The sequence below is a fragment of the Hyaena hyaena genome, unplaced genomic scaffold (assembly GCF_003009895.1).
Source record: "Hyaena hyaena isolate Hyena2069 unplaced genomic scaffold, ASM300989v1 scaffold_42, whole genome shotgun sequence".
In the NCBI taxonomy this organism is placed as follows: Eukaryota; Metazoa; Chordata; class Mammalia; order Carnivora; family Hyaenidae; genus Hyaena; species Hyaena hyaena.
The window spans coordinates 1,101,317-1,122,750 of record NW_024080674.1 but is presented as its reverse complement, the minus strand read 5'-3'; the positions used below and the strand labels follow the sequence as shown (position 1 = coordinate 1,122,750).

The 21,434-nt window shown below is 42.7% G+C and overlaps 1 long non-coding RNA gene across 1 annotated transcript; it reads right to left on the bottom strand.

The window, feature by feature from the left end:
- Positions 1–12,528: 12,528 nt before the first annotated feature.
- On the bottom strand, positions 12,529–13,188 carry LOC120230455. Its single transcript, XR_005528024.1, has 3 exons — positions 13,124–13,188; positions 12,794–12,942; positions 12,529–12,682 (listed from the first exon to the last, which is right to left on the bottom strand). It is a non-coding gene; the product is annotated as an uncharacterized LOC120230455 (long non-coding RNA).
- Between the last annotated feature and the right edge of the window lie 8,246 nt (positions 13,189–21,434).

Genomic DNA, 21,434 nt, shown 5'->3' with positions numbered 1-21,434 from the left:
TAGTTATGACACAACATTCAGAAGAAATTAGTTAATAATAAAACTTCAGGCACGTTTCTAACTTAAAATGACCCCAATTTACCTTTTCAGTATTCTGCATTTTTGGTTAGAACACAAATAATCATGTAACATTGGAATATCACTCAGCTGGCTTCCACCTACACAGAGGAGGATTGGCTAATGTAGAAGATCAACTTTGCTGCCTTTTATTATTTTTCAAGTGATACTGACCATAAGGTGAAAGGTGCATGTATTCTGCAAATTTTCAAATTGTGCGTTTTAAATCATTCTTTTTTCACTGTTGCTGTTTATTTATTTTGAGAGAGAGAGAGTATGCACAAGCACAAGCAGTGGGGGGCAGAGAAAGAGAGGACGAGAGAGAAGGAATCCCAAGCAGGCTCTCAGCTGTCAGTGTGGAGCCCGATGTGGGGCTCGAACTCACAAACCGTGAGATCATGACCTGAGTTGAAACCAAGAGTCAGACGCTTAACTGACTGAGCCACCCAGGCGCCCCATCAAATTGTGTGTTTTAATGCCTTACACCCCTACAAAAGTTAGCTTTTAGAGCAGACACAAAATAGTATAAGGTACTGAACAGTGGTTGATGCAGAGACGACACAATGGAGACAGGGTAGGAGAGAAGTCAGAAAAAGAATGAGAGCGAGTATCATGAGCTCACCACCCCAGCTGCAGGTCAGTAGGATGCAGCCCACACCAGGATCCAGTACAGGAGCTTCTAAGTACACTTGGGGGGCATTCTGGGTTTTTTGGGGGGGTGTTTTGTTTGTTTTTAATTTTTAATTTACTTTTTTTATCAAAAAAAATTTTTAATGTTTTATTTATTTCTGAGAGAGAGACAGCAGGAGCAAGGGAGGGTCAGAGAGAGAGGGAGACCCAGAATCCGAAACAGGCTCCAGGCTCTGAGCTGGCTGTCAGCACAGAGCCCTATGTGGGGCTTGAACCCATGAACCGCGAGATCATGACCTGAGCTGAAGTCGGACGCTTAACAGACTGAGCCACCCAGGAGCCCCTGTTTTTAATTTTTAATGTTTTTATTTATTAGTGAGAGACAGAGCATCAGCAGGGGAGGGGCAGAGAGAGGAGGAGACCCAGAATCCGAAGCAAGCTCCAGGATCTGAGCTGTCACCACAGAGCCTGATGTGGGGCTTGAACCCACAGACTGTGAGATCATGACCTGAGCCAAAGTGGGAAGCTTAACTGATCGCCATCCAGGCATCCCGGTGGGCATTTTGTTTTAAAGGGAGGAATGTTAATTTCCAAGCGGAACCTAACTCCAGGCTTCCCAGGACAACTGTCAGCTCGGTGGCTTCCCCGCGATGAGGTGGGAATGGCAGGTGGGTTGCCCCTCGCAGGCTGCATACAGCTGTGGGCCGCCCTGTCTTGCTGCCCATTAGTGGGTCCTTACACTCATTTTTACTATTGATGTAAGACAAAAGGAACCAAGACGCTTAGCCCAAACAAAGTACTTTAAAAGCCAAACACCAAGTAGCTTGGGAACTAGCCAGTTTTGTATTAGCCACTTTTCCTTCACTCAGTGCCAGAAAGCAGGCTTTCGCAGCGCTCATTCAAGCAAGGTGGCCCCGCTCGCTTTAATTTTTTACGTGTTTATGCAAAGACTGTCGCCCATGAAGACAGACGCTGGTGCACAGCTGGGTCACCAGCATCTCACCAGCATCTGACAGGGAGTGTGTATGCGGGGCTCTCCGCTGAAAGGGAGTATGAGCCGGCTCTGGCCCAGGTCATGGGGATACAGCAGTGAGCGAGAGAACTGTGTATCTGCCCTTCTGGGGCTGACACACTAAGGAGAGGCTGACACTCATCGAAGAGCCAACAAGTTCATTTATATATATATATATGTATATATATATATATATTTTTTTTAATTTTATTTCTAGGAGAGAGAGAGAGAAAGAGAGAGAGAGAGACAGCGTGAGCAGGGGAGGGTCAGAGAGAGAGGGAGATACAGACTCTGAAATAGGCTCCAGGCTCCGAGCTGGCAGTCAGCACAGAGCCCAACGCGGGGCTCGAACCCACCAACTGCGAGATCATGACCTAAGCGAAAGCCTGACGCTTAACCGACTAAGCCACCCAGGCGCCCCACAAGTTCATTTTTACGAATTGTACCAAACGCTCTCAAGGCAACGGGGTGTCCCGTTTCCATTCCCGGGTCTGATGCCAGACTACTTGGGTCTGAATTGTGGTTCCTGACCCAGAGCCAGGGCTAGGGTGAGGCAAGTGTGGGCGGCGTTGAGGTTCCTGTATCTCCAATTCTACAAACAGGATGACAACATTAACCCTTTTAGGGCTCTGTGAGGAGTAAATATCGGGGAATTTGCACAGCTGCTGATACGCAGGAGGGGCCCAGTAAACGGTAGTGATTAGTATTGTATTATTTCCATCAGTGTTATTAAGCCTATGGAAGCCCATCATGCTTGAAGAAATACTTAAGCAATAATGTCAAAAGAATTCAGAAAACTAAAGGGGCTGGTTACCATATTTTGTCAAACTTTAAACATCAGCTCATAAGATGCTCTGTTATTCTACGAACACTTAAGGAAGAACGAGATGCTTCCCGTTCAAACTGCCAACAGACACATGAAACGATGCTCAGCATCCCTCCCCATCAGGGAAATACAAATCAAAACCACACTGAGATACCACCTCACGCCAGTCAGAGTGGCTAAAATGAGCAAATCAGAGAACTCTAGATGCTGGCGAGGATGTGGAGACACGGGCACCCTCCTACACTGTTGGTGGGAATGTAAACTGGTACAGCCCCTCTGGAAAACAGTGTGGAGGTTCCTCAGGAAACTAACAATAGAACTCCCCTATGACCCAGCAATAGCACTGCTAGGAATTTACCCGAGGGATACAGGAGTGCTGAGGCATGGGAGCACATGGACCCCAATGTTCATAGCAGCACTCTCCACAATAGCTAAAACATGGAAAGAGCCTAAGTGTCCATCAACAGATGAATGGATCAAGAAGATGTGGTTTATCTATACCATGGAATACTACACGGCAATGAGAAACAATGAAATCTGGCCATGTGTAGCATCATGGATGGACCTTGAGGGTGTTATGCTGAGCTAAATAAGTCAGGCAGAGAAGGACAAATACCATATGTTTGCACGTATAGGAGGATTAGGAGGAACTTGACGGAGGAACAAGGGGGAGAAGAAGGGGGAAATGGTGGGGGAAAGGGAGAGAGGCAAACCATGAGAGACTCTTGAATGCTGACAAAAATTGAGGACTGATGGATGTGGGGGGGGGAGGGGCATGGACGAGGGCACTCGTGGGGATGAGCACTGGGTGTTATGTGGAAACTAATTTGACAATAAACTATTTGTAAAAACACAAACAAAAAAAAAACAAAAAAAATAGAAATACGCAGAAATAAAGCAGAAGCAGATAAAAATTAACACCTATATGTAAGAGCTCAGTGACATAATTAATAATCTTGATCAATAGAACTCCTGGATCCAGGAAATAGAAAAAACACATTTCTTTCCAGCACAAAAGGGACAGCTGAAAGACGTGACTACATATTAAATGACAAGGCAATCTCAATGAACATTAAAGAATCAACATTGTATATTTCATGTCTTTGGGCAATTATATAAGAAATCAACATTAAAAATGTATTCTTAAACCATATAGAAATTTAAAAGCACACACTCTCTATTTAATGGTTTGAAGTGGAATTCACAAACAAATATAAAATGTATAGAACTGAGGAAAAAAAAAAACAAATTGCAAGATGCCATCGATGGCAAAACACACACCGATTTCAGTTAAGTTAAAGTGTTAAAAACTAACGTGAACTTTAGATTAACTATGGTGCCGGCACCCCGATTCCATGGCAATGGAAAGGTGTGTCTTAAATATTATCTATTTCCAAAAGATTGAGTGTCTAAATAAATATTTTTTTGGAAATTTTGACTAGTTCATGTAATTGAAATTCTAGGATCCCTGGGCATCTGGACCAATATCATTGAATAATAATTGTTGAACAAAAGATGAATAAATGAAAGAATTAAAGGTACAATAAAAAGAGTCTCTGCTCATAAACAGCAATAGAAATTCTAGGGGTGCCTGGGTGGCGCAGTCAGTTAAGCGTCCGACTTCAGCTCAGATCATGATGTCACGGTTTATGACTTCTAGCTCTGCATCGGGCTCTGCTGACAGCTCAGAGCCTGGAGTCTGCTTCGGATTCTGTGTCTCCCCTTCTCTCTGCTCCTCCCCTGCTCATGCTCTGTCTCTCAATAATAAATAAATATGTAAAAAAATTTTTTTTAAGAAATTCTATAAAACAGGGACACATGGCTGGCTCAGCGGGAAGAGCATGCGACTCTTTTTTTTTTTTTTTGATCTCTACATTTTATTTTATTTTATTATTATTTTTTTTTTTACAAATAGTTTATTGTCAATCATGCGACTCTTGATCTTGGAATTGCGAGTTTGAGCCCCATGAGGTGTAGAGATTACTTAATTTAAAAAAGGAAAACACTTTTAAAAATTCCATGAAACAACAACGAATGCTCTAAGAAAGTTAAATGAAAGACTATAATCATACAACAAGGGAAACTTGCATAGGTGTTTTCTTAATTAAAATAGCAATGTCAGTGTAATACAGCCATGGTTAACCTGCAGTGTTATTTTTTTTTAACTCTACATCATCTTGTCACAACTATGCTATGTTAAAATCCACCTAACTCCTGAGCCCCTGTCCCGTCTCTATCCTGAATATGTAAATTGGCAGTTATCATTTTTAGGAGGTGGATCTTCATAAACACTGAATAAATAAATGAATGAATTCTGTGCATATGGGAGGCTGAACCTAATTTTCAGACCAAATATGATACAGTCCACAAATTCAATCAGTCCAATTTTTTTAAAAAAATTTTTTTTAATTTTTTTTTAAATTTTTATTTATTTCTAGGAGAGAGAGAGATAGACAGCGTGAACAAGGGAGGGTCAGAGAGAGAGGGAGACACAGACTCTGAAACAGGCTCCAGGCTCCCAGCTGGCAGTCAGCACAGAGCCCGACGCGGGGCTCGAACCCACGATTCGCGAGATCATGACCTAAGCGAAAGTCGGACGCTTAACCGACTAAGCCACCCAGGCGCCCCTAAAAAAATTTTTTTAATGTTTATTTATTTTTGAGAAGCAGTGAGAGACAGCACAAGGAAGGGAGGGGAAGAGAGAGAGGGAGACCGAATCCCAAGCAGGCTCCAGGCTCTGAGCTGTCAGCACAGAGCCTGACGCGGGACTCAAACCCATAGACCGTGAGATCATGACCTGAGCCAAAGTCAGACATTATGACTGAGCCACCCAGGCACCCCACAATCAGTCCAATTTTCGACTTGCGGGAAATGTTCGGAGTACGCTCACAGAGAGAACATTCATAGTCAGCAAGCGACCGTCTGAAGAGATTGGGCTTATTGTACTCAATTGAGGTTGTTGACATTTAATTTGCAAGAAAAACTGTCCACTTTTAAAACCAGTGTTTCGAGACATTTTATGAAAAAGGAGTTGCACACATTCCTGTAACTAATAACTCTCTTCCCAGTTAGAGTTAATTTTCTTTGACAGTCACTTTGCATAGTTACATGAGCTAGCTTTTCCCAAGATTCATTAGTTTTTGGGGTGTATTTTTGGGGAAGATTTTCATCTGAATTGCCTTGGATTATTATCACCATTCTCCATTGTTGTTTTGTTGAGTTAAACTTGTGCCTTGGCATTTATAACCTTTTGTAAATATCCTCACTGTACCTTTCTGGGTATGTTCTTTTGAAGAACGTGGGGCGGGGTGGGGGGTGGGGGGAAGTATACCTCCTCTGATGAATTGAGAGGACCCAGGCTTCTCTTTCCCTTTTTAAAAAAAGTATATTTCGGCAGTTGAAAACAGGTGCTCGTGGGGTTCATTCACGATATGAGAAAGATCAGTGTGCATTTGAAACTCCTCTTTCTTCAGAGCAGAAAATCGTAAGCGTTGAGCAAAACAGAAAACAGAGCCCTTTTCTAAATTTAGCAGTGTCATATGACTCCACTCCTCTTTGTACTCAGAGCATTAAGGTATTAGCCACATTGCTTCATGGATGCAGCATATAATTACTCCAGGAAAGGGGAGCATGACCAACCAGCATAGATATAAGTGTTGGGCTTCTATCTGTCCCTTTTGATCTAAGGAAATAGGCCGGAGAGTGTCACTAGAGCATCCCACATGACAACTTGTCATTTGGGTAAACTTTCCCACTGCACGCAGCAAACAATTCTTCCATCTCTTTGGTTTTATTTTTATACCTCTTTTCAGCGCAGCCGATGTTTAAACACTTTTCTCACACAGATTTTTTTTTTTTTCTTTTTCCGTTTGCTTCTTTAACTGTGAGTTCTCAAACGGAGGCAAATTCACTTCTGTGGTCAGGATCACTCATGCCAAGGTTAGATAGCTCTCCATAGATTCCCTGTGATGAATCTCCGAATGTTTTATTTTTAAGGGATTCTTTCTAGGGTAACTTGGGCGCCTTTAAAGCTTTCGGGTCTTAATTTTTTGTTTTTTAAGAGCATTTCAGGTTTACTGCACTTCTGGAACTTTCTATTTAAGATTAAGTTGGGAATGAGAATCTCAAGAGCTATCACTGCCTTTAGATGTGTTTATCTGCAAAGTAAAATTCTTAAAATGCCATTTCTGTTTTGCAGAAGGTAGATCTTTCCAGCCAAGCAAGGGTTTGCAAAGCCACAGTTAGGAACGAACACTGGCTTTAGTAGCAGTGAGGGATGGAGGAACTGATACATATTAAAATTGAGAAAAGTCCTGCCCAAGCTTGGGGAAAAAGCAGTGGCTCTCACACGGTATCAGTGTTTATACGGGGGAAATTTTTTTTTTGCCCTCTGGGCCCACGGAAGGGAAGAAGTAGTAGGAAGTAACGAGGATTGTCCCATACTTGAAGGAAACAGAGGCCTCAGCTGGTTGCTAAAAATTCAATTAAAAAAAAAAAGTGGAGCTCAGGCATATAGGAAACTGTGGACCAGAATTGAGAATTTGGTTTTAGGATTCTGGTTTTTCTACTTGGAAACTTACCACCCTGTTTCCTTAATCTGCCTTTACATCTGTTTGATGCTGATCCCCACTGATTAGTTTTGGATGTGCCTTATGAAATCCATTTTTCTTTCTTAACCCTTGTACTACATAGTGACTTTTTTGTAACACTTGGAATGCATGGCGATATTATCATAGAGTTGAAATTATTTTTGAAATTATTCTTCACAAATAAAAGGCTCCAGATTTCTCTAAATACCCCTGTTCTTTCTTTCCGTCTTTCCTCCCTTCCTTCCTTTGGTAATCTCTATGCCCCACACCACCCCAAGATCAAGAGTTATATATGCTCTACCGACTGAGCCAGCCAGGCACCCCCTAAATACCCCTCTTTTCAAAACAGTCCTCCTGAAGTGAGATTAAACGTTGAGTTGGTCTCTATGACCTTTACTTGTCTTTAAAAAAAAAAAAAAAAAGCAAAATTAAACAAAGTGCTGTTTTGGAATGTCCCTCGCTAAGCGATAAATCATAACTTTATCAACTTCCCCAGAGGCCTTCAGAATGAAAGAAAAAAAGAAAAAGTTCAGCTCAGTTCAGTTGCTCTGTAAATTCATCCCCAAAGGTAGCATTCCTCGCTATGCATTTTGCTCGCAAGGCGGCATTTGAACGATCACAAAACACACTTTCCTTTTTGAAGCGGAGTGAGGATTCTTGATGCAAGGGCAGCTTGGGCGGAGGGCGGGCTCAGCCCAGGGATGGTTCAGCCTCCGATTTAACTTCCTCAGGTGCAGAACTGAAGCCTGCTACGGGTGGGGGAGTGATCGAGAGCTCAGGGGTTCAAAGTTAAGGAAGCAGTAAATTCATCTCCCACAGTTGTCTTTCCAAACTACTCTTGCTTCTAAATATGGAAGCTTCCTTTGTTTTTCGGTGCCTGTGCATGTACGATTTTCCCAGTGTGTGACACAGCACTCTCTCTCTCTCTCCATCTCTTAATAATCCAAAGTACTTGAGAGCCCATTAATACTCGAGAGGGTTTTGCACTTTACTTTATAAAATGTCTAGCATGTCAAGAAAGGGAAAGAGTTCCTCCAATAATATTACCGATGGGCATTGTCTGCCTCTTTTTTAAAGTCTCCCTGAATCCTACTCCTCACTGCATTTCTGATTAATCTCTTGGCTCACAAGTTAACTCAGGAACCACACGCCACCGACAGTGAACTATCTTTAGGAGATGAATTCACCAAAATTCACTGTTCTGCTATTCGGGCAGATCCGCGTGGCAGCATTTTCTTTTCTAAGAAGACCTAGATATTTCGATCTTGGCCCTACAAGAATGAGGAGGGTTTTAGAAGACTCACTCTTTTCCCATACTTCTCTCGTTTTCATTTTATCTAAAAAATGGAGAATTAAAATTCTGCAGAAACATCCGGCTTCCCTTTTTTTTCTTCTATAGTCAGTAGGTCAAAAAACCCACATGTAGTAATAGGAAGTGGACACATCAGAAATATGTTTTAAAAATTCTGTCATATGCAAATCATTTAAGCTTTGTTTCTATAGAACTTGAAGTTGAAGTGTAATATTTTCATGTATATATATATATGTATATTCAGATATGTTTATACACATATAAATACTCAGGCTCAGTGAAGTTCTTGAGAAAGTCGACCTGAAATCAAAATACTAAAACCACAGCACTTGAGAACTGGAAATCATACAATTTTGTTTATTCCAACTCTTTCATTATATGAAGGGAAATTCAGGCTGAGGAAAGCTATTTCGCTTGCCTTGGGGTCTTCTGATTCTGGTCTTGAATTTGCCATATTATTTTGCACTGATCCTATAGGACCTTCTGTTTCCTCATCTGTAAAGTGGGTCCATTGGGAGACGGGATTTTTTTAAGTTATATAATGTATACAGTTTTTGCAGGCATAGGATTTGGGTCACACACAGGAGGACATTCCAGACGCCAGGTGACTCGTCAGTCCACCTTTTCACCAGTGGATCTGTTTATTTTGGCCCTGGACAGGCATTAGCCACCCTTAACCAAAAGGTGGAGTTCTGGCAGCTGGGGTTTCCTGCCTGTGTGGGTTTGTATATTTTCACCAGCCTTTGACTCAGAAAAACCCAATGCAAGTCGATTCCTTTAATACAAGTGGCAGCAGATACCAGCAGATCCAGAACTGTCAGGATCCCGTTTCCTGCTTCTCTGGGCCTCCCCGTCTCTGTACTGCATCGGCTTTCAGCTTTGCTAGAACGAGTCCCTTGTCCTTTTGGGAATTCCCCCAACCACTCATCATTTCAGGCTGAACATGAATGATTTATCCAGCAAGAGTTCATAAAATCAACTGTGCTCTCTGAAGAAAGGACAGTTCGTCAAATCTGTATCTTCAAACTAATTGAATATATTTTTCATGAATTGTGATTAATGCGGGGTAATTTCAGAGGATGGCTTTCACTAATTAATAAATCCATCACACTGACTCATCTTGGCAGACTAAACTTTAAAAGTTCACGACTGCCTGGTTCAAAACCGGGATCCCATTCGTACCTAGTTTAGTGGTTTAATGTAATTCTTAAGAAAGCAAGCAGATTGAGCAATACTTTAATTCAGAAACAAGTTGCTCAATGTGTGTGCTCTGAAAATAACAAGGCTGAGAAGAGGAAACTATAAAACAGGCGGTAAGCTAATGTATTCCTGCTTCTAGATTGATTTCACATTTACAACAAAGCTCACATTATTATAAAGATTTGGAAAGGTTGACGGGAAGCATCTTACTACCATGGTAGGATTTCTGAAGTAGCTGAAAGCACCAAATTCACTCAAAACAACAAAATAAGAGAAAACTTTATCTGAGCGAGTACGACATGTCTGGCTTTCAAACTCTATAGAACTTATGAACTAAGTGCAGGTGGGTTCTTTTTTTTTTTCTCTCCCCGCTCACAGAAAAGTTTATTTTAAAGAGGCACGGGAGGTATGGTTTCAAGAAAGGAAAATGGTTCGTGTTTTTCTTATCACATCAAAAGGGACATACACGCCCTTTAACAGAAAGCAATTAGGGGCCTTTCAAAGAATGAGCCTCCCTGCAGCCAAGGGCAGTTGGTTCTGAATCAGGTAATACACACACCTAGCACCTTGCAGGACCAAAATGGGAAAGAAACAAGGGAAAGGAAGGGAAGAGAAGAGAAGAATTAGAAAGAAACGAAGAAAGGAAGAAAGAAAAAGAAAGAAAAAAGAAAGGAAGGAAGGAGGGAGGGAGAAATGAGAGAAAGAAGGAAAAAAGGAAAGAAAAGAAAAGAAAAGAAGGGGAAAAAATAGTTAATTCAATCAGTCTGTAAATTAAACTTGAAATGACATTCTCCAAGTGTGTTTTCTGTTTTCTGTTACCAGGGTATTGGAAAAATTCCTCATGGAGGAGCAGGTATTTAATGAATGTCTTTATATGAAAGAAAAGGCCTGGATCCCATCTTGGAGAGGTTTACAACCACACAGAAAGCTTGGAGAAGTAGAATTCTGCCCTTTTAGGATATTCACTGAAGTAAATCTCAGGGATTCTGGGCCCAGGGCCCCACAGACTTCTGCCTGGTGTCTCTGGGTGGGGATCCGAGCTGTGCAAACAGCTGCCAGAGGTGAAGAGGGATGGGGGTGGGTGGGGGATGAGTTTGGAAGGATCCAGAGCCTCCAGAACCTTTCTCCACACCTACCCTGAATAGCTGCAGCACACAGAATTCTTCTCCTTTGGGATGCAAATGTAGCATTCACACCCAATCGGGTCTTCTGAGTGGATTAACCAGTAGTCAGTCCAGTTTTGGTTGGGGGAGGAGGGGACGGAGAAAAGAAAGAGAAAGAGGAAAAGGAATTTTCTTTTAATTAAGAGGGGGGAGAGGTGGAATAATTGTTAACAATAATGGACTGTGACTTGTAGAGACGTTTCTGAAGTGGCAGCTCTGGGCTGAGTAAGGGCTTTCTATTCCTATTCCCTAAACTTCCGGTTAGGTGAACCTCCCCTCGCTGACACTCCCTGAGTTTCCTAAAATCCTGTAGTCATCTTTCCTGAGGGCATTTGATGTTTTCCTACCTTAAACACCCATTCTTGCTAAGGGCCATCTATGTAAAACAGGCACAGCATCCTGGTGAAATTATGAGGTTCCCAGTTAAAATATGATAAAGGAAGAAATCTATGGATTCTCCTATGGTATAATGTACAGTTTTTCATTCCCTGAACAGTAGGAGGCTTTCTCTACCGGGATCCCCGTTCAGCCACTCAAAGCTGTGTGTGTGACCTCGGGCACCCTTTCATACCTCAGTTTTGCCATCCATAAAATGGGGCTAATGATGGTATCAAGCCCTAAGCGTCATTATGAGGGCCAGATACTCTAATATCATATCTGGCACAGACTAAGCCCTCAGTAAACCCTGGCCATGGTTTTGGCGCTCCCTTTCAGGTTATCTGTTAAGAAACTGCCAGTAATGCTAATGTAGTGACTTTCTTCAGTCTGGAACCTGATTAAATCATAAGTGTCTCCAAATATATTAAATATCAGTTTAATTCTTGAGAAAATTCATCTCACCAATATCATGACTTACCTACTACAGAAACTTCCGAAAGCTTGATATTATTTTTATAGATGAAATTCTAGACTCTTGGTCCCTTCTTGTCTCCTAAGAATATCCAAGTTCATGAGGAAAGTATTTTCCCTGACCCCCCCCCCCCCCAATTTCCGACACTGAGCATTTCACAGATACTACATTCAACAGGTAGGTAAGGAAAAGTAATACTTCCAGCTGTAAACAGAACACCTTACCGGGCTAATGTGTTAATTCATTTTTTTTCCCGGTAGATTTTTCAAGCCAAATGGAACATAGTAATATCCACAAAGGTAAAAAATCTGCTCTCTGCGTGTAATTACATTTCTTGCTATTCTTGATGTTGTTGTGAGTACTTTCCTTCTCCCTTTTCTTACCCATCCAGCCAAAGATGTGTCTTAATTTTACTGGACTTTTTTAGAAGGACCAGGAATTGATATCGGGGGTTTTTTCGGTTGTTTTTTATTTATGTGAAAATGTTCTGCTTTTAAGTGTGCTATTTCCTTCTTCTATTTATATTGATAGAGAATATCTGCATACATTTATATCGTCTTAAGGTATATGGAGAATCGCACTTGGTGTGGACGGGCAACGAGGGAGCTAGAACGTAGGAAAGAAAAATACACTTAGGTGATTTCACCCCTAAGGGAAAGGAGGTTTTCCGGGGGGGGGGGGAAGGGGGGTGCTTGGCTTTGAGACTTTATTTTTTATTTTTTTAAAGAGGGAGATATTTAGGTATAGCTTGAATAATTAAAAATACAAGGAAAACACGCCAAGATTCCTCAACCATCTGCTGCGGGGTGGGCTCACCTGCCGGGTCCAGAGAGCAGGAGGCGGGGAGAGCGCAGGGCTGCGGCGCGGAGGGCGGGGGCGGGGGGACCCGGAGACTCAGCGGCTCCCTCTCGGGTGGCCTGGTTCTCAGCCGTTTTCTGCCTCCCCCCCCCACCCACGAATTTCCCCCAAGTGTGCAAAGACCTTCACCTTGCAACACGCTGCAGGGGCCAGAGTGACTGTAGAAGTTGAGGCACAGAGCCTGGCTGGAGGGAGGGGGGGGGAGAGAGAGAGAGAGAGAGAGAGAGAGAGAGATCACGTGACTTTCTGGAACGCAGACTAGCTTCTTTATTCCGATTCTCTAGCAAACTCACTACCTCCAAGATGCGTTGAGTGCGTGGAAAGAGTCCAGTCACGTTCCCCTGGAAAGGGTCACTTCTTAAGTTCACACGAACTTACTCTTTGATCCTCCCTCGTTGCTCTGAAGATTTACTTCTCTTTCAAATCAAATAATTTGTTTCTCATTCTGAAAAGAAAAAAAAAAAAGCTTTCTAGATGCGATTTCCCTTTTGAAAGAAACCACTTTGAAGTCTTCCTTGCGCACATCCTTTCTTAAAGGGACGTGGAAAGAGGAGACAAGCCGGGGGTGGGGGTGGGGGTGGGGGTGGGGGTGGGAAGAGCGTTTAAAAAAGTCACTTTCCAAATACCCTGTCTTTCCACGCAAGACTCTTGAACGGAAACCTGCCAGCTGCCTGGCGATCATTTCAAATGCACCTCCGGAGTGGGGGGGGGGGGCTGGGACGCCCCTGGGTCCCCAGGGGAGCACCCACACTTCTCTCCGTGGGCCCAGGAGCCTGGAGAAGGTAAAGGTGGGCAGGGGCGAGAGGAAGCTGGGTTTTCAGTTTTGAGTGAGGCCACTTCCGTGGGAGGGCTCTTGGCTCTGAATTAGCAAGGATTGCCAAATGCATTTAGTTCTTGTCTCCGAGGACTTGAGGGCAGGGACGGCCGAAATCCGGGGCTGGGGTTTCCCGGGCCGGTTAGATTTCAGGCTTCGGGGGCCGTGGAGCGCTTATGACCTTCACCCCGGGTTTGGGGGCACCTCCGCGGACCGGGCCGGCTTGCGGCACCTGCCCCGCTGTGGCCGAAAACAAACTCAAGCGGCTCAGTGCAGAATAGATGTGTGCACACGAGGTGACCTTTAATTGTGTCTTGGAAAATCATGTCAAATCAACATGTGGTTTCACTTATTCAGCAGAGGTTATTACATTTCAAGCTGTTTTGTGTTAGTTTTCAGCATTTAAATTAAGCATTTTCTCTGTCATATATTTGATGTGGCTCAAAGAAGCTTGCTTATTCCCCCCCCCCCCGCCCCTCCTAGACTGTATTGTTTGATTAGTTCTTTTTGTCAAGTGAGATCAAAGATGGTTTTTCTTTCTTTAGGAGAGATCTTTTCTTAAAACAAATCAATAGCATGGATTCCATGGTAAAGAGGGATTTTATTTAAAAGATTTTGAAAGGGAAAAAACTTCAATGGGAGTGAAGAAGACATGGTTTAGGGGTGCCTGGGTGGCTCAGTTGGTTGAGCGTCATTTGGGTTAAGGTCATGATCTCAAGGTTCATAGGTTCGAGCCCCCCCTCCCCACTCCACCCCCACCTTGGGCTCTGCTTTGCCAGTGCAGAGCCTTCTAGAATTCTCTGTCTCTCTCTCTGTTCCTCCCCAACATGGGCTCTCTCTCTCTCCAAAATAAATAAAAATAAAAAGCATTAAAAAAATAAAGTCCCTTACAATAAAAAAAAAAGATGGTTTTATTTTTCCATTATACTTCTCTGTCGAAGAATTCTATGAAAGTAGAAACTGTGGCATACTGAATTTTGGATTTACTATAGAAAAGCTTTTGCCATCGTAGCTTCCCGTACTGTGGCGATATCCACTTCACATTTTGTGATCTGTGAATATCAGAGAGCTACCCATCTCTACTCCTGGCGTTCCTCTGGAGCAGATGGCAGCCCCCTGGCCTTTGCTCTGCTGTTTTTAGCCACCTGGAGTGTCCTTTCCATGCCTCTTCACTGGACACTCCCTCCTCTACTTCAAGAGGAACCTCAGCAGTTTCCAGAACACATGGGTGTTACAGTTATGTCCAGGAAGGGCCGACCAAGTTATACTGAATTTATTTACTTATGGGCCTGCTACTCCTTAGGGGCAGGAAATGTGTTCTTCACCACTGTCTCTCTCCCCTCCCTGTGCCTGTCAGAGCTCAACACATAGCTGTCAGTCCGAACTGAACAAAGACAGAAGTTGTGGTCAGCATCTGCTTCGCTATAAAATAAAAAAGACAAGGGGCACCTGGGTGGCTCAGTCGGTTAAGTGGCTGACTTCAGCTCAGGTCATGATCTCATGGTTTGTGGGTTCGAGCCCCGCGTTGGGCTCTGTGCTGACAGCTCAGAGCCTGGAGCCTGCTTCAGATTCTGTGTCTCTCTCTCTGCCCCCTCCCCTGCTCATGCTCTGTCTCTCAAAAATAAATAAACATGAAAAAAAACAAAAAAGATCAAACAGTGAAATTCATATTTAAAACATAAATTGTTAAGAACAAAAAAGACGATTAGGATTGTATCGGGAGTATTTGGCAGTCACACAGTAAACAACCTGTGTCAGAGGGCGTCTGGGTGGCTCAGTCGGTTGAGTGTCCGACTTAGGCTCAGGTCATGATCTCATGGTTCATGGGTTCAAGTCCCGCGTCGGGCTTGGTGCTGACAGCTGGGAGCCTGGAGCCTGCTTCCAGATTCTGTGTCTCCCTCTCTGTCTGCCCCTCCCACTCGCTCTCTCTCTCTCTCTCTCTCTCTCAAAAATAAATAAACATTTTAAAAAATAAAAAAAAAATAACATGTGTCCAACATCACAGATGGGCTACACGATCCCCCTAGACAGCACTTACTATGATCTCGAATGATAGGGATTTTCCATATTTACTGCATTAAGGCATTGCCTCAGCTTAAAATGTCTGCTCCAAGAGGGCACAGTTTATGTCTCGTTTTCTTCACTGCTGTGTCCCCAGCTATGAGAACAACCCCCAAACAATGGCCATAGCTCCAAAATTATTTGTTGAGTGAAGGATCTAGACACCGTTTTGCCCGCTTCCCGTCATGATGATGGGGGGAAAACTGAGAAAGCCATCCAACTCATTCCAACCAAAAATTACTAATAATAAGTCCTGGGGATGTGGTGACTATTAGCTAATAATACCATATTGCCTATTGGAAAGTTGCTCAGAGCAGATCTTAAAGAAGTTTTTGTCACAAGACAAAAATGTGTAACTGTGTGTGGTGATGGATGTTAAGTAGACTTAGTGTGGTGATCATTTCACAATACATATAAATACTGAATCATCATGTTGTATGCCTGGAATTAACATAATGTAATATCTCAGTTATATCTCAAAAAAATTTTTAAAGTAATTTTTATGTTTATTTATTTTTGAGAGAGACAGATAGAGCATGAACAGGGGAGGGGCAGAGAGAGAGGGAGACACAGGATCCGAAGCAGGCTTCTGGCTCCGAGCTGTCAGCACAGGGCCTGACTGAGCCACCCAGGCACCCCTCCAAAAAATGTTTTTTAAAGTTTACTTTCTTTTGAGTTAGTGTTCAAGAGGCCTCAGTTATGTGGATGGTTGTTAACAATTCTCCAGCTGCACTGAATGTGTTTAGCTTCAGACCCCCACACAGTGCATCATGTGGCTGGATGTACCTTCAGTGCTCAAAACAACATATTCTTTGTTTATTCAAAAATCAGGTAATTGCTTAAAAAAGAAAAGCTATCAGGAAAATTCATTATTTTGTATCCTAAAGAATTGCCAAGACAACTTTTAACAATTCTTTCTTTGGTCTCATTTCATCTGACAGTCTTCAAAGTGTAGGTGGCTAATAAAATTTTCTAGAGTTGACCTTAACCAAGAAAATTCAAAGATTCAGAGCCTTCAGTGTGTAGACCACGTGCTCCATGATCTCAGGGACCAGCTAGCTCGTGTTCTCTGCTGCATCCCATACCCCTGGCCAAGTGCCTGGCGCACAATAGGCGATCAAGAACTCTGTTGATGAGGGCGCCTGACTGGTTCAGTCGGTGGAGCACGTGACTCTTGGACTCAGGGTTGTAAGTTCAGGCACCGCGTTGGGCGTAGAGATTACTTAAAAATAAAATCTTAAAAAGAAGAACTTGTTGAATGAACAAATGAGTGAGGGAATGAAGAGTTGATCTCAGCGACTGTTGTATAGATTGAACTTTAGACATCATTTGAGATCATGAACAGCTGTGGGAGAAATTTCCCCTGCTTTTTACAAAGTAGTGGTTGGATGGCTAACCATTTAATTTGAACATCTAGGTGGCCACTTGTATGCCCAATTAAAAGTTTCCAACCACAGTTTTGCCTGTGTACATATTGCCCCTGTAATTAACCATGTGTGTGAAATACACCAGGTTTTCTGTAATAGAAGAAACAACAAGGAAATTCATATACCTGTGGGAGAGAGGTGAACATTAAAAAAATCCCAGGAGTGAAAAACAATAGAAAAAAATCTTTTTTTTCTGTGAACAATAGAAAAAAATTAATGCAAAAATTAATGCAATTATATATATTTTTTTTTATTTTTTTAATTTCCTTAGAGCATAAAGCCTCTGAGAATCTGGGCCTTGGCAAAAAAAACAAAAAAAACAAAAAAAACAAACAAACCATTAAGGCCAATGCAAGGTCAAGCCACCTAACTATCTTTACTTAGTGTATTGGTTAGCTCTTTCTGTGTAATGAACCATGCCAAAACGTAGTACCTTAAAGCAACCAACTGTTAAAAAAAATTATTCTAATTTTTGGGGCGCCTGGGTGGCTTAGTTGATTAAACCTCTGACTTCATCTCAGATCACGGTCTCACAGTCCATGAGTTCAAGCCCCATGTCAGGCTCTGTGCTGACAGCTCAGAGCCTGGAGCCTGCTTCAGATTCTGTCTGCCCCTTCTCTCTCTGCCCCTTCCCCTCTCACACTCTGTCTCTCAAAAATGAATAAAAACATTAAAAAGTAATAAAAACAAAAATTACTTTAATTTAGTTTATTTATTAAAATTTTTTTTAAATGTTTATTTATTTGAGAGAGAGAGACAGAGCATGAGCAGGGGAGGGGCAGAGAGAGAGGGAGACACAGAATCCGAAGCAGGCTCCAGGCTCTGAGCTGTCAGCACAGAACTAGATGCGGGGCTCGAACCCACGAACTGCGAGATCATGACTGGTCGGATGCTCAACTGATTGAGTCCCCCAGGTGCCCCTATTTTAATTTTTAATAATTAAAAACAGTATGAGAGCCGTTTTAGGTTCAGAGCAAAATTCAGAGGAAGGTATAGAGATTTTCCGTGTATCTTCTGCTCCCATATATGCACACCCTTCCCCCCAACCTAGGCACAGACTTTCCCTAGCCATTCAGTTTCTAGGTCACATTCTTCTAGGTGAAGCCAGACAGGTGATCACAGTGGGGCTCCATCCAGCACCTGTGGCCAGCCGGCCAGCTGCCACATGCTGCTGGATGGCTTCCCTCACGTGACTGCTGTCTGTCCAGCTGGGGAGTCTAGGCGTCTTCAGCTGGGACGGCTTGTCTCCCTTCTGGTGGTCACTCATCTCCCAGGATAGTAGCCCAAAGTTCTTCACCTGATGCTCTCAAAGTCCCAAAGGGCAATCAATGAGAGTGAAATATACAAAGTGTCTTGGACCTGGGCTCAGTACCTGCTCCATATCACCGGGGCCTGAAGATAATGCTAACAAAGTCTTACCAGTGGGGAAAACTGGTTTAGGCAAAACTAAATAATACAAATCAGTCAATCAGCGAAGGGACATCAACCACCGAATGTAAACATAGGAGAGCAGATAGGCTCTCCAGATTTAGCAAAGACTATTAGCATACAATAGCTGGGCCATACTTACACTAAAAAAGGACTTGTTTATCTGCAAGTCAAATTTAAATAAAAACCTAAGGTCTTTCTTATTATTTTTATATAAGGAAATAGAAATGGCAGTTTTAATATTTTCCTTTGCCACCCAGGGGATCGCCTGGCACCAACCACCCTGTCCACTTTGGAAACAGTCTATACTCTGAGTTTTTTTTTTTAATTTTTAAAAAATGTTTTATTTATTTTAAAGAGAGAGATAGAGACAGCATGAGCAGGGGAGGGTCAGGGAGAGAGGGAGACACAGAATCCGAAACAGGCTCCCGGCTCTGAGTTGTCAGCACAGAGCCCGACACGGGGCTCGAACCCACGAACCGTGAGATCATGACCTGAGCCAAAGTCGGCTGTTTAACCAACTGAGCCACCCAGGCGCCCCCTTTTTTCTTTTTAAACTTTTATTATTATTATTATTAATAATATTATTATTATTATTTAATATTATTATTTTAATTTACACCCAAGTTAGTTAACATATAGTGGAATAATGATTTCAGGAATAGAAATTAGTGATTCATCACTTGCATATAATACCCAGCGTTCATCCCAACAGGTGTCCTACTTAATGCCCCATCACCCTTATAGCCCATCCCCCGCCAACACCCCACCAGCAGCCCTCAGTATGTTCTCTGTATTTAAGAGTCTCTTATGGTTTGTCTCCCTCCCTGTTTTTATATTATTTTTGCTTCCCTTCCTTTATGTTCATCTGTTTTGTATCTTAAATTCCACATATGAGTGAAGTCATATGATACTTGTCCTTCTCTGACTGACTTATTTTGCTTCGCATCATACACTCCAGTGCCATCCATCATGCTGCAAATGGCAAAATGTCATTCTATTTGGTCGCCGTATACTCTGAGCTTGAAGGGCAGGCATCACTTCTTACTGGTTTTGTATCTCCAGGGCTAATTATGAGCTTCTTTTTTTTTTTTTTTTAATTTTTTAAATGTTTTTTATTTGTTTTTGAGAGTCAGAAAAAGACAGCGTGAGCAGGGGAGGGTCAGAGAGAGGGAGATACAGAATCTGAAGCAGGCTCCAGGCTCTGAGCTAGCTGTCAGCACAGAGCCCGACGCGGGGTTCGAACTCACCAACTGTGAGATCATGACCTGAGCCGAAATCAGACACTTAACCGACTGAGCCCCCCATGCGCCCCTAATCATGAGCTTCTTACAGGCCATATGACTTGGAGTAAATGTTTAAATCTTCTGCTTCTCAGTTTCAACTATGAAAGAAAGCTAATAATAGTACTCATCTCATAAAGCCATGTGAGGATCATATGTAGAGTACATACAAGGTGCTTAGAGTGTCAGACACATAGTAGGTTCTCATTAAACGTTAGTTATTACTAATTATTATTATTATTGTTAATCTCATTGTTACTGGCAATCATGGTTGATCAAATTCTATAAGAAAAAGTGTTGTAACTCTTTATTTTTATTTTATTTTTAATGCTCTTTAAGGTTTATTTTTTAAATATTTATTTATTTATTTATTTTGAGAGAGGGCATGCGTGAGTGGAGGAGGAGCAGAGAGAGGGCGAGAGAATCCCAAGCAGGCTCTGCATTGTCGGCTCAGAGCCCCATACTGAGCACAAACCGTGAGATCATGATTTGAGCCAAAATCCAGCCTTAACCAGCTAAGCCACCCAGACACCCCGAATTTATTTATTTGTTTTGAGAGAGAGTGCGAGTGCATGAGCAGGGGAGGGGCACAGAGAGAGGGAGACACAGAATCTGAAGCAGGCTCCAGACTGAGCTGTCAGCACAGAGCCCAATGTGGGGCTCGAACCCAGGAACCGTGAGATCATGACCTGAACCAAAGTCGGCCGTCAAACCGACTGAGCCACCCAGGCGCCCCATAACTCTTCTTTTCAGAGGAATCTTAAAATTACATTCAAACTTCACATATATATTTTAATGTCTAATGGTATCCAAAGTACGTAGAACTGGCTTTCTCGGGACAGCAGGACTTCCATTTCAATTTAGCATTACAGCAGAGATCCGGAACGTTGTCCTGCACATATAATTTCATGCATACCTCCTGCTGCCTGGGAATGTGTATCTGACCTTTCAAATTTGTAAGAAAGAGATGATGTCCCAGCTACCTAGAGGTATGGAGGGTCAGAATGATAGCAATAACATCCTACTGATACCTGGTGAATATCACTGACTGTTTGACCTCACGCCTGTCACTCAGCCTTCCAGAGCCTCGGTCTTCACATCATGCCTTCCTCTAAGATTCACCAGCTAGATGAACGTTGTATGGACAAGCACATTATTTTAAATCCCACCGTGCTACTCACACATTATCGGTTCTGCCTAGGAAGATGTTGCGTTTTTGTGGCTGGATACTAGAAATCCATGTTCAGACCCAAAGAGGATACATTACAGGTATTTTCAAGTTTATGGTCAAAAACAAACACCTGACTTCATTTTAAATTCCAGCCTCTTTTAATTCACAATATTTTGGTGACGGTCACTGTGTTTGAATAAGGATCATGGAACCTTGTCTTTGTGGGCGGAGCATAGTATTATTCATGATGTTGGACATAATACCTAGGTTTTAATAGATCCTCAAGATAGAGGGGCACGTGGCTGGCTCAGCTGGTAGAGCATGCGACTCTTGATCTTGGGTTGTGAGTTTGAGCCCTCGTTTGAGCATAGAGATTACTTAAAAAAAAAAAAGATACAGTTGGATGAGTGAATGAGTGACTGTGTGACCGCTTTATATTGGAGAAGAGCCTGTCCACGTTTACAGAATTTATGTCACTTTTGCAGGTTGTTATAAACCTGTGCTCCATTCAGAGCTGGTTCTTCAGAGGCCTTCATCTGTGGGACTGAAGTCCAATCTAGCCCAGAGAACCACTCCCTCAAATAAAGCATTTACCACAACATAAGCATAATAATAGGGAGCCAATGAGGATTTTGCTTTCTGCCCCGCCCAGGGCTATGTTCCTTAAAAGTTTTTCCTGTGGGGCGCCTGGGCGGCTCAAAGGCTCAAGTGTTGGACTCTTGATTTCGGATCCAGCCATGATCTCCCCATTCT